The following is a 15,721-nucleotide window of genomic DNA, read 5'->3' on the forward strand; positions in this document are numbered from 1 at the left end:
CAGAAAATGTGTGCAGAAATCCTTATTAGAGGAATGAAGTTGTCCCAAAAATAAGGGAAATCAAACCAGTTAGTCCTTGAATCAGCACAGAAGTTTTTTTCCCTGCCCCTGGAGACCAGTCATTATGTGAAACCATTCTCTCACTGGGGATTAAATGAATTCCACTCTAGGGTAAGGTGGTGCAGTTTTGCAAGTATCATGAGATGGTTAATCAGAGTGATGACTCAAGCTGAATGAAGAACCTCAAGGAGAAAATGAGGATTACATTTCGACATCAATCTTAATTTTGTCATTACTGAAGAGATATCTGGCAAGCACAGACTCCTGTTCCTGACCCAAACTTGTACTGCTGAATATGTCTAAATGAGTTTCACAACCTGCTCTCAAATCTTGTATGTTAAAGGGGCATTTTTTTTGCCTTGGCAGTAAAGTATTCTTGCCCTTATGTCACCTTCATGTATTAAGCAGATGCTTCTATCCAAAGCGACATAGAGGTGAGGATCAGAGAGCAGTGCCATCCAGTGTCACTGGAGCATTTGGGTTATTAGTCTTGTTCAAGGAACTAACGGTGACATCACTCTGCCAGCCTTAGGGTTTTGAACCAGCGACCTTCTGAGTCCGAACTCACAGAGCCACGCATTGCCCTTTGCTCTGGTACTTTGCTGTCAAGTGGAGATGTGGAACGTTTCTGCGAAGTCCACTGGGTCTATATACAAGGCACTGGGTTCATATTAAAATGGCAGCTTCTCCTGACGGACGCAGTACTGCAATGATTAATGACCCTCCGCCTACTGAAGACAATATAAAACCACATCTTCAATTTTATTCCCCCGACTCAGAGATGTGAAAATTGCCTCTCCCAAACTGCTCACTGGCCGTATTTCTATTGTATTACATCGCCCCTGCGTACAGTTACGAGTCAGTCATGAACAAAAGAGGACATGGTGCGTTTGCAGCTGTGATGATTCTCTGTCCTTCCATGTAGAGACCAGGGAAAGATCCCTTATCCCTTATCCCTTATCCCTTATCCCCAGCGATGCTTTGACCGTCATTAGTGTGAAAGAGAAATGAAAAAAAAAAACAAACACCGATATCTGTGTACCTGGAGGATGGAACACATTCGGTTAATTAGTATGTTTGGGAAGGGGGGGGGGGGGGGGGGTGTCTAAATCGAAGCAGACACATGTGGGGTGAACAAGAGATGCAACTACTAAGACTATGAAAATGTGGCCAGAGCCTCAAAACAGCTGGGCACTAGGGCTGTAAGGAGAGGGAGATGCAGATGATGATCAGTTGGTGTGTTTCATTCGACATTGTAGTCAGTGTCGTGATATCAGGGGTGGTGGTAGGACAGCATGCCGTACTTTCAGAACATTTTTAAATACATTTAAGAAGAAATACTGTCAAAGAAATTTCATACTGGGTACTGAATAAACATGACAGGAAATACAGAACTACAACCCTGTACTGGATAAGCAAATATGGAAAATTGATGAGTCAATGGATAGAAGAAACAGAGGATAATCTAGGTCATAAAAAAAAAGGCATCAACTTTGTGAGAAGACCCTGTTTGGTCTGACGGTCCAGCCTGGGAACCTGCACAGCCAGCAGAGGGCAAGATTCAACCAGCGGACGCTACCGGCCACAAGGTGGCGACCTGTGTGAGGTAGAGAGGTTCAGAGTCCTTCAGATGAATCCGAAGGGGAGCGACGTCGCTAATGGAGTCAAGAACACCACAAGCCTTCTCACACGGTGGGGCAATGGGGAAAATGTTTGTGCCGTAACGGCTTTACCCGAATGTCCTCAATGACACCGGGTGGTGGGCTGGGCTGGGGGAAAGCGGCAGGCCGAGGGGGGGGTCAGAGCAGAAATGAGCAGATCCATTGGAGAATACATTACAAGGGTTAGACAGTCAAGTGTGACAGCCTTCGCCATGTGTTTATAATCCGTTCAGAGCTTAATCTAATTACCGTTCAGTGCCCGCTTGGAGCATCTCGCCAGGGCGTGCCTTCGCCCACCTCTGGGCGTTGTGCTTATCTCGTCTGAGGAGCACTAAAGAAATCAATTACAGGCAATTACCATTATAGTGCATAGGATATCTTGAAAAAAATTTCCCTTTGTAATTATTTTGATTGTCTTTCTGACAGTATTGGTTGTTTAAAAACCTGAGAGTCTTAACAAGGCCCCTCAAAATGAAAATAACACAGTATCAGAAGCAGCAAACAACATTAAACAACATATATGATCTATACAGTACTGATATATTTTTGATTCATATTAGTGTTTCTTGCCTAAGAGATGTTTACTTAAGCTGTATAGGGTCATCAAAGCCTGTGCCAGGAAATAGAGTGATTCTAGGTGTCATTAGCCAATGATATGTTTGAAATCAATGAGTGACAGGTGAGGGGGCATTACGGTGACCAATTAGCTTTGAGCTGCAGATTTGGTATACTGTGGTTTGATATACTTTGGTGCGATATGCACTGTAGCGGAGCATACCACATAATTCAGTTTTGGTATACTATGGTTTGGTATACTTCAGTGCGATATGCACTGTAGCGGAGCACACTACATAATACTGTTTTGGCATACTATGGTTTGGTATACTTCAGTGTTATATGTACTGTAGTGGAGCACACCACATAATACAGGTTTGGTATACCCTGGTTTGGTATACTTTGGTACGATATGCACTGTAGCAGAGCACACTACATAATACTGTTTTGGTATACTATGCTGGTGAAGAAAGGTACAGCTCAGTAGCCACAATATCTTTTAAAAGAGGAGATCTTGTGGAAAAACAAGGTAAAAAGACTTCTGTGGAGTGGTGGTACTTTTTGCAGTTTAAAGTCCGACTCGTTTATTAAACATGAGGATGTGCAAAATTTATACCGGTTACTAAATTTTGAGCATCATAAAGTGTCTTTTTATTTTAGTCGTACTACCAAACTACTCACCAAACTGTACACATAAATAAATGTCTGAATAGTGCCAAAAGCTGGCGTCCCGCCGGGTGTTACTCCCTGCTGACTATCGCGCCTGCGTGATATAATATCAGTATGATATTGCCCAGCTCTGTGCCCTATGGCTTAATTGCTCTAAATGGTGAGGAAGCATGAATCTGCAAGACTTGCCCACAGGTTTCCCTGCTTCTTCGGAGGCAGACGCCGCTTTCAGGTTGGGAGCCTGTTGTAACGTCAGCATTTCCACCTAGAACTGCTCCGCTCTGCGGTCGGCACGTTTCCTCTCCTGATTTTACAGCACAAGCAAACCGATTTTCATTTCTTCCTTTACTGAGCTCGTGCAGATTTATATTAGTTTCTGAATTGTTTGATAATAACGAGACAAAGAACCCTGAAGTGTTATATATGTATTATTCAAATAATGAATTTAAACAATATTCTATGCATAAATCTCAAACAATGTTATTGGATGACACCAATCAGCAGTATATGCTTATAAAGGTGAAAAACCAGCAGGCTATCTGAACAAGAGATTAGCTGTCTGTGTTAAAAACAGCCTGCCAGTTCGGGCAAAGCCAAAGACGGCCCAGAGGTTGTATGAAGACCCGCCGTGGTTTTGCAGTGTCCCACCTCACCAGCTTTGCTGATGGAACACGGTGTCCTGTCATCAAAGTCGAGGGAAATCAGGGGAACAGGTACTCATCTTCCTGGGGTGGGAAGTCGCTGATCCGCTAATTATTCCTCCTCGGCTCTTAATCGTTTAAGCACTTATATAGACAGTGATTCAATGCACGGTTTGTTTCAAGTATAAATCACTTTCTAATTGTGGAGCGACTCTCCAAGTGGCTGAGCTGCAGCTCACGGGGAGCAGAGCAGAGCGATCCCACGTCCCTGAACTTGCCGGGGCCAAAGGACACCAGAAGGGACGATGCTTATTACCGCGCCTTCTAATTAAAGCTAAACGCTTAAAGAAATTATAGAGCCAATTCAAATCATTTTTATCCTACGACGGCAGACTACAAATATCATCCAAAACAAAGCTTTTAAATTACAAGCACATATATATATACACGTCGATCCAGTGCAGGGTCAAGGGGGGGTCTCAGGTACCTGAGAGAATTCCCCCAAAACTCAGGGAGGTGTCGACTTTATACACACTGAGCTGGGCCAGGATTCCAGCAGCAACCCTCAGAGTGTGACGAAAAAGTGCTACCCACTGAGCCACTGTCTTTATAAACTGATTATTTTCACATATAATATGAATGTTGCTAAAGCTCTTTTAAATGCTGATTTCAAAGCTGTTTCCTTTGGCATGGGAGAGCAATTGTGCTTCAGGTCTGCTGCCAAAGTGGAAGGTTCATTTTCATGTCATGGTGTGCCAAGTTCATACTGTCCACAGGTCCTAGAAAAGGGGACTGGCTGATCAGGAATGAGGGCCATCCGTGACTGTGAACAGCTAGAGCAGGGGTAATGAAATGGGGAACAGTTTGGACCGCACAATCGATTCCTCCCCTCCTTTTTTCATGTACCCCAGGGGGCCTACCATCCCCAGTCGGCAGAATTCAGGGTTGCCAACTTTGCTGAGCTGGCTGGAGTGAGATTTCCAACAAGTCTGCACATACATGCGCACGCATTTACATGTATGTGACAGTTTTATTACCTTTACATAGTCTGTAGGGTTTGCAAACTACCCCGATGTTTTGATGTAGCCAAGTTTAGGTTTATAACAGAATAATACAAATTTGCCGTTAGATTTCTTGCCTGAGAGTCTGAAAGTGCGAGTGTGACGCCCGATGCGTGAGAGCTGGCAACCCTGAACATTTTATTATGGGCTGCGGACCATGGCTTTGTGCTGCTGATGGAATTTGGACCTTGGGGAAAAATAATAGAGTTACCCTAGAGGGTCCACAGACACACTCCTTCGCACCTGGCTCACCTCCCAAGCGTTGACTGAAGCGGATGACAGATGATGCTCCATATCCACTCTTGAGGCCGTGACTCCGCACCTCCCGTGACCTGATATCAGTTGTTCTCCCTCTGAAACCACACCAAGCAAGAAACCGGGCTAAATTCAACTGACTCAGCATAATTACCTCGTCCAGAGCACATTTTTCTTACAATACAAATATTCCAGATCATTTCTGTCAGACGTAGCACATAACGTCACTCATTTTATGTCCAATTACAGAGTTTAGCTGGTACATTATGGATTAAAAACTATACTTAAGAGCCTGTCTGGGATTTAAGCTGACAGAGGACAGTCTGTTCCCAATATTGAGGGTGTCATTCTTTGTTGATAAAAACGTAGCTCCCTGGTTATTAATTGATCAAGCTTTGCTGTTAATTAGGACATTAAACCCAAGCATAACTTCGCCCTGACGTTTCTGAATGCCTCCTGGAGGCAGGGCACTCCAATCCAAGCACTTTGCAGCAGGAGTAAATATTAACAGTTGGGCTATATACTTCTCTGTGGATTTATGGGGGGGGGGGGGGGGTCATGGTAACTGGGACACTCCTGCCATTCTGTGACATCATAAATCCCCGACTGTTTTGAGCTGCAAAGCCGTTAAGAATCAAACTGCGTACCCATATTACCGCAGTTCCGCTGTTGACCGTCACAGAATCACAAGCCTTTGTAAAGCCGGTGTGTTTGCATCTCTGAAATCCAATGACCAGTCTTGTGCACGTGGAAGAACCTGTTCATTCCTGTTTCTGGACTGACCCTTAGTTTAGCTGTTTTTCTCAGATTTGTTTCTTTAACCGCCAGCTTGGATGTGATAAATGGGTCGCAGCCCTTGTTTTAGTCTCTGGCTGTGGAGCTTCACTGGTCATTGTTGAGAGCTACTGGGAAGCCTGGGATCTCAGGGAGGCGGTGAAGTCAGTTGGCTAGTGGCTGGGGGACGAGATGAGGCTTGTGCTAGGTTGTGCGAGTCACACCACTACACACACAGTCGCACTCACCTGTCTACTTTGCCCTCCTGGCGACCAGATATTAAACTTCCCGGCTGGATGAGAGGAGAAGATCAAAAATAATTGTCCTCAATCGTGGTGCCCACTTTGCGTCGGCGGGAACAGGTTCTGCCGGCCCGCATTTCCAGCGGGGTGAGCTGGCACATAAACTGCCCATCTGGGCCTCAGATCGAAGTCCAGAGGCCCAAGCTGCAGGAAGTCCCTCCCACCTGTGAAAGCCGCTAACTGCAGATTGCCTCGACACTCCTGTGGCGGTAACTGATTGTCCTCAGCGGGGTTCCCGCCAGTCAGAAGCTCCACCCCCCCCCCGCAACTCCCACCTGCAGAGACTGATGCCTCTCTAGGCAGCCGATGATGTCTCTTCGCAGCCGCACAGGGTCTAGGCGATCATGATGCACAGCGGTAAATCCTGGCAGGAATGACTGTGACTTTGAGTATGAAGAAGGCAGGAAACACACACAGCATCAGAGCCAAGAGCACATTGTCTACAGTAAGCACCAGGCAGAGGAGTACACAATTCAAATTCTACAGGAATCACACACGCCTATGCCCGAAAGCAAATTGGTCCAAATGGTCTTCAGCGGGCAGGCCTGGCATTCCGGTCTGTCTCTATGTGTGGGCCACTCCCTTGAGGATGGGACAGGCACATGCAGGATAAATAAGCACGTGTGAATCATCTCAGCATGTCTCTTGGCTTTGAACTCGAGCTTTTCCCCATAATGAGGGGGTAGCTCTCTAAAACTGTCTTTGTGTGGTTCTACCAAAGGAGCGAGAAAAGCATATTTTAAACCTGATGGCCAGGAAAAAACAGAGAGCAAATGAGCAGGTAACAGACACTGATAGGCTTTTTGCTGGCTCCCTTATTCCAAAAATCAAACCATTGTGAAACAATGATACAACCAATGGTTAATTATGTTTCTGTCCGAAAAGTCTGAAAAGCTGTTGGTTATTTGTGTAGCCAGAGGAATCTGCCCCCTTGTCACTACACATTTCAGGAAGTGTCTTGCCTTCATGGACTCTGCATGACTTTGCATGCGCAAAGCAGACCTGGTTTAGCAGGCAAAACTCATTAATCGAGTCAAAAAAGCTAAACAAAGTTGTGGTTTGTGTTTGATGGTGTTGTACTGGTTAGATCTTGGGTCTGCATGCTTAGCGAGAATAAAGGCTGACATCAAGGAAGCTCTGGTAGCTAAACTGCATCCCCATGGAGACTGGTTGGAAAGTATTAGCTGCTCTTGGTAGTAGTCAATTTTAAATGAAGGTGTCTTTCTTCTGGTTGTGACTGATGGAGGGTTAGATGGGCCTTGCAGCAGTAATACGGGTGCACTGTCCCTTGGGTATCACACAGCTTAACAGTTGATAGAAGACCGGTACCAGGTTTGGCATTTCAGTAACCTGTGGCAGCCAAGAGTGACTTCATGGCCCTTCCAAGAAGCTACAGCCTGCACGTTAATGCAAGAATAATCACTCTGACTATGCAAGGTTTCCTTATATTTTTTTTAAAAAACAGGGCAAATTAAAGTGCAAAAGCACTTTGCCAGACCTTAGAAGAGATCCTACTCTTTCATACTTCCAAATCATGAGGATCAAAAGGGAAGCCAGGAGGCTCCAGAGGTCCTTCACAGATCCGGAGCAGTAACGGGTGTGACCCGTGACATATCTCTGTCCGTGAGGGCTTCTCAGTGGGTCACTGCTCATCACAGTCTTGGTTCTAACCATTTCCTCACGACGTCCCAGATGGCATCATCTCCTCTGGGTCCCGTGACTAGCAGCCAGTATTGACGTTTTTCCTCACAGTAGGGCGTGTTGTAGCGTGATTCTGCATGAGTAGGGCACACGGTAGGGGACTTGCATGCAATAACACAAGCCTGAGCACCTAAATAATCATGCCATCCCTGGATATATTGATGCTTAGAGAGAATATGTGCCAAGCTGAGATGCTGTGGGTCCACATTACGCAAACTTCCAGGGAATTGATGCGGTAACCTCAAGCAAGGGATTGTTTTGGTAAATATCCAGCAGTAATGCTCATTTTGTGGATAAAATTAAACTATGGGCACAGTCAGGGTGTATAAGGATTATTCCATGCTGCTGTCAACCTGTCACTAATCTAGGATCAGGTCGCTTCTTGTCAAAACTACTACAGCTCCTGGCTGAAATCACCTAACAAATGGTGCAGAATCATCTGGAACATCGATGCAGAAGCATTATTTGACTCCTGGAATGTTCAGGTATCACCTCTCCATGTGACCTCTATGTTGGCTATAAGTTTGGAGGCCATTCGCCTTCCAGAATCTTCTATAGCATCCCCACAGAAGATCTTCAATGCTTCTTTGAGGCCATGTCTCCGTTCTTGACATTCTGCACTACTTGGTCTGATGGGCTGAACCATTAAGCTTCGAGATGGAGAGACAACTGCCACCTTGAAAGGTAACTGGAAAACAGGCCTTGTCTAGCTAACATCCCCGCTGGATCATCTCCCGGCCTTTAATCAGAATGGATATTTATTGTATCGTTTAGTTACTCTTTCAGTCAAGTTTTGTCTCCTTGCCATTGTGTCCACTGAGTGCCATATGTGTTTTTTACTCCAAACTGCCAAATTCTATCTCTGAGCAGAAATTGCTTCATCAAAACTGGTCTTTTATGTTGATTTTAAATATTTTGCAGCTTCATCGGATTTTAAAACAGGCAGTTGTTGTTCACCTTGCAATTAGTTCAAGACTGAGCACGTACTGTTTTGTCTTATTTACCTCCCTGCTCAATAGCTTTTATAGCCTCTGCTTTTAGGAGATGTCCCTCATAAAATGACAAATTAGGAGTATACAGGACTTAAGAGTAGAGTATCTCTTTCCCCAGGCATGATATTAACATGAATTCCTCACATGCGGGACGGAAACAGGAGCCTGAATTGTAAGCGCTTACGTAACTCCGCTCAGCTCGGCAATGCAGGCGCATGGCTGAGCGCTAACTAGGAGCAAGATGGAGGAGTTTAATAAAAGGAAAATCTCTTAGGTTCAGAGGCACAAACAAGCTCAGAGGAAGGCAGTAATAAAAAAGATGAGAAAGAGTCAGACGCGCCCCTTGGGGGGGGGGGGGGGGCATCACTGACACCCCCACAGGAAAAATGGCTGAGACACTGTAGACCGCAAGCAGCATTTGAAAGCTTTGGCCTAGGGCTTAAGGGAACCGGCAACTGAATTGCCTTACACCCTATGCTTCCTACAACTGGGGTCACCTTGACCCCAACCAGGAAAACACTTATTGAAACAGGATGTGTGGGTCACATTTAAAGACTCACCAAGACTCTAAGAATCTGAAAGAATTAGACATATAAACTCAAATTACCTATTGGAGACTTTATTTGCAATTTAAAAGCAGAAAGATGGACATAGAAGCTTCCTGCCTCCTGCACCCTTATCCTTCCTTTTCTAATCTTCCTTCCTTTATCTGACTAGATGTAAGTCAAATGTTGGCATTAATTAAAACTCTGCTCCAGTGGTTCCTTTATGAGGGCTATTGTTTGTCTGGCGAGTAAATACGCAACACATTATGGTTTGCACTTTCTGATCAATCAGTCACGCAAGCATGAAATGGTGTGTGAGGAGAAATACCTGAAAGCCATCTTCCGAGAAGAGATGGATTTGTAGCTAGACGCAGAGCGACATAATGCACAACTGAGGGATGCTCAGCTCAGACTGCTCTGACTTCCATGTTAAATCTTCACTCGCGTGTCTTAAAAACAAGTGCCAAAACCAAGTAGCTCCATCTCCCGAGTAGTAACACCATCCATTCCGTCTTATTATCAAAGCTAAAAAAGATAGTTTGTGAACTAAAAAAATATACTGAGCTGCGATAGTCGCGTTGAAAAGGTCCTTGGTCGGGGGGAGCGGTAATTAGATTCATTGCTTCAGCCGGCTCAACCACCCATCAAGCATTGCTGGTGATGAGAGAAACAACTCACATAATACTAATTACCTTTCAACTGAGAAGTAGAGACTGATGAAGAGTGTGACACTAAGTGTCCAGAAGTAAGTATCCTCATGTAAACAAAAGCCTGAATTTAGGCGACCAGTACTGGTAGTCAAATTGTCAGTGCTCCAAAGTAAGAAGTTGTTTAGATGTTGTTAGAACTTCTCCACTGGGCGATGAGAGTAATTGGATGTTTGTGCTCATAATGAGGCCTAAGGAACAGGGTTAGTGACAGCACTGGCGGGACGTGAAACATCCTCGAGGAAGTAAATGCCTGCATCCTCCCACACTCGAGGAAACGTGGCAGCTCGGACGGATATCACCGTGTCAGAGCATGTGCTGGGGAGCGCCGCCTCCGCCGAGACCCCCGTCACCACGTCATGTCCAAACTCTCATCAAAACTCTTCTCCAGAGGGACCTTCTGCTTTTAAGATGGTAATGAAGATCCTAAAAAGCGGAGAACCCCATCTTTCATGTATATTATGTGAACCGAATCACACACCGCAAACCTCTCGCTCCATTCCCTGTGAAGAACTTCACGTCATTTATAATTTAACACCACAAATATACCGAAGCAATGTGGGTTGTGTCCTGCTCAGGTTCTTGCCATTCAGGATTTGAACCATGAATCCCTGGGAATTACTGTGGGACCATTATCATTATGGAGAACTACTCCTTATATTAGCCCATCCATCCATCTTGCAACCAATTATGCTAAACAGGGTTTCAGGGAAGTACCCTTTCCTTATAACAGTATTTCAGTGAAACTGTAAAATAGTACTTTTAAGGTATTCTAAATGGTTCAAAAATTGGTCTAAAAGCACAGATTTAATTTGACTATATAAGTGATAATCAAGTCTAAATTCATTTTCACATTCAAAACTGTGTTTAGGTGATAAAGACTTAAAACTGCCTGCGGTTTCCGGTGATTTAGTACAGACAGATGTGGGAGGAAGATTGGTGTTTACATGTTCCAGGTACCAAAACAAATCCAGGCTTTCCAATACTTTATCTCACTCTTCGTTAGTGGAGATAGCTCCAGGCTAGCTCCTCCGTCATCACTCTGACTACCATCATCATCATCATCATCATCATCATCCTCATTATCCACACCACCCAGGTGCTGGGAGTGGCTCACTCCCCCATCCATGGAAAAAAAGATGCAATACTCCACAGCCCCACTATGGGGGCGACACCTTGAGGGGAGAAGCAAATCAGGACGTGACGGGGCTGGTGTCAGTGTAACCCCCCCCCCAGCCCAAGGCTACGCGACCGGCAGCTGTCTTAGAGCCACCTCGCTTTACGCATCCCAGAGCGGAGTGCGGCCGGCCGCCTGCTTCAGCCTGCTTATTTTCTGCCCCGTTTGTCACACCCAGAGGCACCAGGAGATGAAGATTCATTCCCGGCTCACTTCTGCGTGTCATTTTTTTCCATTTTCTCCAGCTAGTCCAGTACCCCCCCCCCCCCCCCCCCACCCAAAAAAAAAAAAATTATTCCAGCCTTCCATACGCCATAGTCTTCTTTTTGTGTCATTTTTATTCATTTGCTCGCAAGCAAATTAAATTTGGCAATGTTTTGTGGGAGATTTAAACAAGTCAGGGCATCCGCCTGCTTTTAATATAGCAGATATGAGATTTCTCACTGGTTTCAATCAAAGAGGCTCTTAATTTAATTTCCGTCTCCCATTTAAGCCCGCTGCCGAATGTCAGAACAAGCTTTTTCTGCTTGGAGCCGATTTGATTACAGTATAGCATTACTATTAGATTTAATGAAGGAGTTCCTAGCGTTTGTGTAGTTCCAAATACCTCCGCCCCCCCTCCACCCTCACCTTAACCCCATAGGAGTGGAGGACTTCGTTTGACGCTGTGCCTCTGAGCCAGCGTACCGCCAGAACTGCGCCACGCAGCTTCCTCGCCACCGCCGTGGACATCGGCACCACTCTGCCGGCTTCTCAAGGGGTTGCACAGGTGTTGCGCAGGCTGCTGAGCAAACGACAAAAGTGGCTGTTTGGTGTCAGGAATGACGCTCGTGAGCACTGAAGCTAAAAACCGCATTATGCAAATATCATGTTCGACACGGAGTAAATAGCTGGAATTAATTACCTCCCAAATGCATTGTCTTTCTGTCAGGGCTTAAAAAAAAATCCTCTTTCAAATGGAGTTAAGAATCTTCACGCAACTGACACAGCATATAAACGAACGTATGTAAATATATACATGTTGCTATACATAAAGACTTCTTTGTAGTATTACATATATGTGTGTCATAGTATTTTAAAAGGAATAGAGATAAAATGTTGTGCTTCCCTATTTCTGCTTTTTCATGTATATATTAGCATAAATTCATCAAATCCACACTTGGTTTATATTCTAATACGGGGAAGATTTGCATTTCAGTCAGACTACAGGTAGTTCTGGTGGTGGAGAAGAGCGGACTGCCGGAAATCCCTTCATCTTGGAACCATTATGTGCCATCAGTTCGTATACCACATTGCCCCAGCCAACAGAAATTGACTTAACAACATACAAAGCTCTTATGTCGTTTCTGATTGGATGTGGGTCAGTAGGCGTGCCTACGATATATTCTTGGCAGCACAAGGCCGATGCTTCCCTATACAAGACTAGAACTTAAAAACAGCTTAGAAAGAAACCAAACGCAGGATTAGGCTCGTGAATTGCAGGAGAACTTTGTTTTTTACCCCAAAATACCTTGGAATATACAGACTCACAGGCACAGTGGTATTAGTTACAGCAGGGGTCACCAATCTTACCTGCAGAGGGCCGGTGTGTATGCGGGGTTTTGTGATCACCTTTAGGTCAGCTGTTCAAACCCAGGTGCTAAGACTCTTCAGCCAATCAGCCCTCTAATTAGTGATGTAATTAGGGAGTTGCAGCAAAAACCTGCACACACAGCAGCCCTTTCTGGGTAAGATTGGCCACCCCTGAGTTACAGGGTCCCAATGAGAGGAATGGGTAAACTATTGTAAATCACCAGCCATTGGTCGGAAACATCTCGATGGCTACTCTGTCAGACTCGTGCTTGAATCCCAATTAAAACATCCGGCGATTGATCAATGAATATGTTACTGCTGACACTCATTAACTCTGCTGGGGGGGGGGGGGGGGGGAATGCTGTTGTTTATTGTTCCGATTCACACCTCAAACACAGAGATGGCCATGACAGGCTATTTGCCCCCAGGTCAGGTAGCACTCGTAAAGAATGGAGAAGTAGAAGAAGAGAATTTTAAAAAGGGAAATTTATAGCAACTGGAGGGCAGGGGAGACTCCAGGGAGGTCTGCTTTTTTAATCTCCCATTGGAATCGGTTGTTCTGCTGGACTAGTGCGACTAGTGCCTCTAGTGGGCCAGCAGTGGTGGTGCAGTTGGCTGGGGCTGTTGCCCTCTCATCATATCTTAGTCTTTCAGGAGATTTCTCCCATCTCTGCCCCATCTGCCTCCTACCTTTCCATTTGACCAACAGAGGGCAGCACTGTGTTCCATTGTCTCCTGTCAATACTAACACAGCCAGCCTACTCAGCTTTGTCCGACGCAGACGTATTTCCTGGCGTCAATATCCATACTGTGTTGCAGCGTAACTCCCGGACAGTACCCGGCTCTCCTCCGCATATGAATTGCTCCGGTTTTTGTTTAATCCATGCTAGTGCTCTGTCATCACGGCCTGCATATGTCTGAGGAGCTCACACTGGGCAGTATTCCCTATAGGGGATGGAGAAATGCAATCTGCAGGACAGAAGGGGGCCTGGTGCTATAACGGGAGATTTCCATCTGGAAAACGGAGCAAAAAAGCTTCACAGGAAAATATGCTTACTGTCCAAAGTCAAGAATAAATGTTTATGAGGCGTCCCATTGTAAAAATATTCATTTCTGCCGTTGTGTGTTAAAATATACTATTTCGGGCACGAAGTGTCATTTTGTCCCCAAAGAGCTATTTTTTTCCCTTAATGTTCCTCCCTTTCCAATAAGGGAAATACTGCCCCCGTTACTCGCTGCTTTCTGAATCCCTGAATGCCTTTCCTGTTTGTTTCTCCACCCGTCATTGTTTGGCCTTTCGGGAATGGTGTCTTCGTCGGAGCAGAGGTGCTGCGGTCGGCTCAGCGGCCACAGTCGCTCTTCCAGTTTACATTTTTCTGGGAGCCACTTTCCACCTCCCCTAGAATTCCAATCGGCGACAGGCACAATTCTGCAGTTGTCCACTGCTTTCATACCTTTGAAATATTGGTCTAAAATATTAATTCAGCCCATCAACCCACCACCCCCCCCCCCCCTAAAATGTTGTAAGAGCAGAATGATGATGAACACCTTTGATAACTAAGTGCTTTTTCAGGCATGAGGAAATCACTACCGGAACGAAACAGATTCACGGTTCAAAGGGATGGAACTGGAGACGTGAGTCTGCTCACTGAATCGATTCTAACCATTTTGCAGTGAACATGTACTATTGTGTTTTTTTCAAATCTGGAGAGTCTATGTATCTCCCCCCGCCCCCCAGATATTTACCACTCTTCTGGAACTCAACTCAGCAGGACACTAGTACTCTGAGGCAAGGAGGCGGGGGCTCACACCTTTGTTGTTTGTGAAATGAGGGCCTCTCAATTCAGCTGTGTACTGAATGCATATTCTCTGAAAGGCAGGATAAGAAATTACCGAATTAGGTATGTGTAAGGTACCCCCACACCCACCAATCAGAAGATCATATCACCATCACCTGACCCTGAGTTTCCTTATTGGCACACCAGCCTCAACAGAGCCTCGGCCTTAAGTGTTTTTCTGCCTGATTGCCAGAAATCTCGGTCACACTCAGGCTCTCACAATTGCAGGCCCTGTCCCATCCCTGCACCTTGTATTCGGTGACAGCGAGACCATGAGGTCTTACTGTGGGTCCCATCTGTCAGCACAGATTTTCAAGGGGTTTCAGGGTCATGTGATGCCGATACGATCTTCTCGCTGGTGGTTGGACGGTACCTTACAGATATCTAATTAGCTAATCTCCTTTCCCAGCAGTAGTGCACTGTGTCTGAGAATATGCATTCAGTATGCAGCTGAATCGAGAGGGCCCTCACTTCATAAATGGCAAAAGATGTGTTATATCTTGTTAGCATCTCTGCTGCTTGTGACGAGAAGGCTTTAGTGCGGTTGCTGATAAACATAAAAATTTTGTTATACCTACATTAGTGAGCTCCGATTGTTTCGTACTTACAGTAGCTCGTGACCCTTTCCTGATTAGCTGTCTTCGTTTTGATGTCTTTTCCTGATTAATCATTCTCCACAGGAAAGAAGAATCCCTTTCCTTAGTTTTCACATGGAGGACAGGACATATAGGGCTTTCGCTACATAGCAGATGTTCTTTTCTTACTTGTATGCAGCTAAATTGTTTTTGTGTACATTGTATGCTGGTTACAGCCAAAGAAAGCTAAGAATTTACCGATTGCTGCTTATTGCAGATAAAGACAAGAATGCAGTGAAACTGAGGGGATAAGACATGCAGTGACTACATTTCTGGATCCATGATGTATTTTACTGATAACTGTGTTGTTGCGGTGATTTCGATAACCTACATGGTTCCTTTTATGTACAACTTTTGTGTTTGTGATGCTACAGTACTGTGATATTTCGCTTTTGTTAAATAAGACATGTGCATTTACTTTAAACACGTGGCTGTGTGTGAGAGAAATCAACAGTCAAAAACTTAATTTTATTACAAAATAAACCGAAAATATACAATTCAAAATAAATGCTTTGCCACTTCTAGAGTTATATAAAAAAAAAATTTTGGTTGGACAAAAAACTGGGAGACAACACT

This window comes from Brienomyrus brachyistius, chromosome 21 (genome assembly GCF_023856365.1).
Source record: "Brienomyrus brachyistius isolate T26 chromosome 21, BBRACH_0.4, whole genome shotgun sequence".
NCBI classification, from domain to species: domain Eukaryota; kingdom Metazoa; phylum Chordata; class Actinopteri; order Osteoglossiformes; family Mormyridae; genus Brienomyrus; species Brienomyrus brachyistius.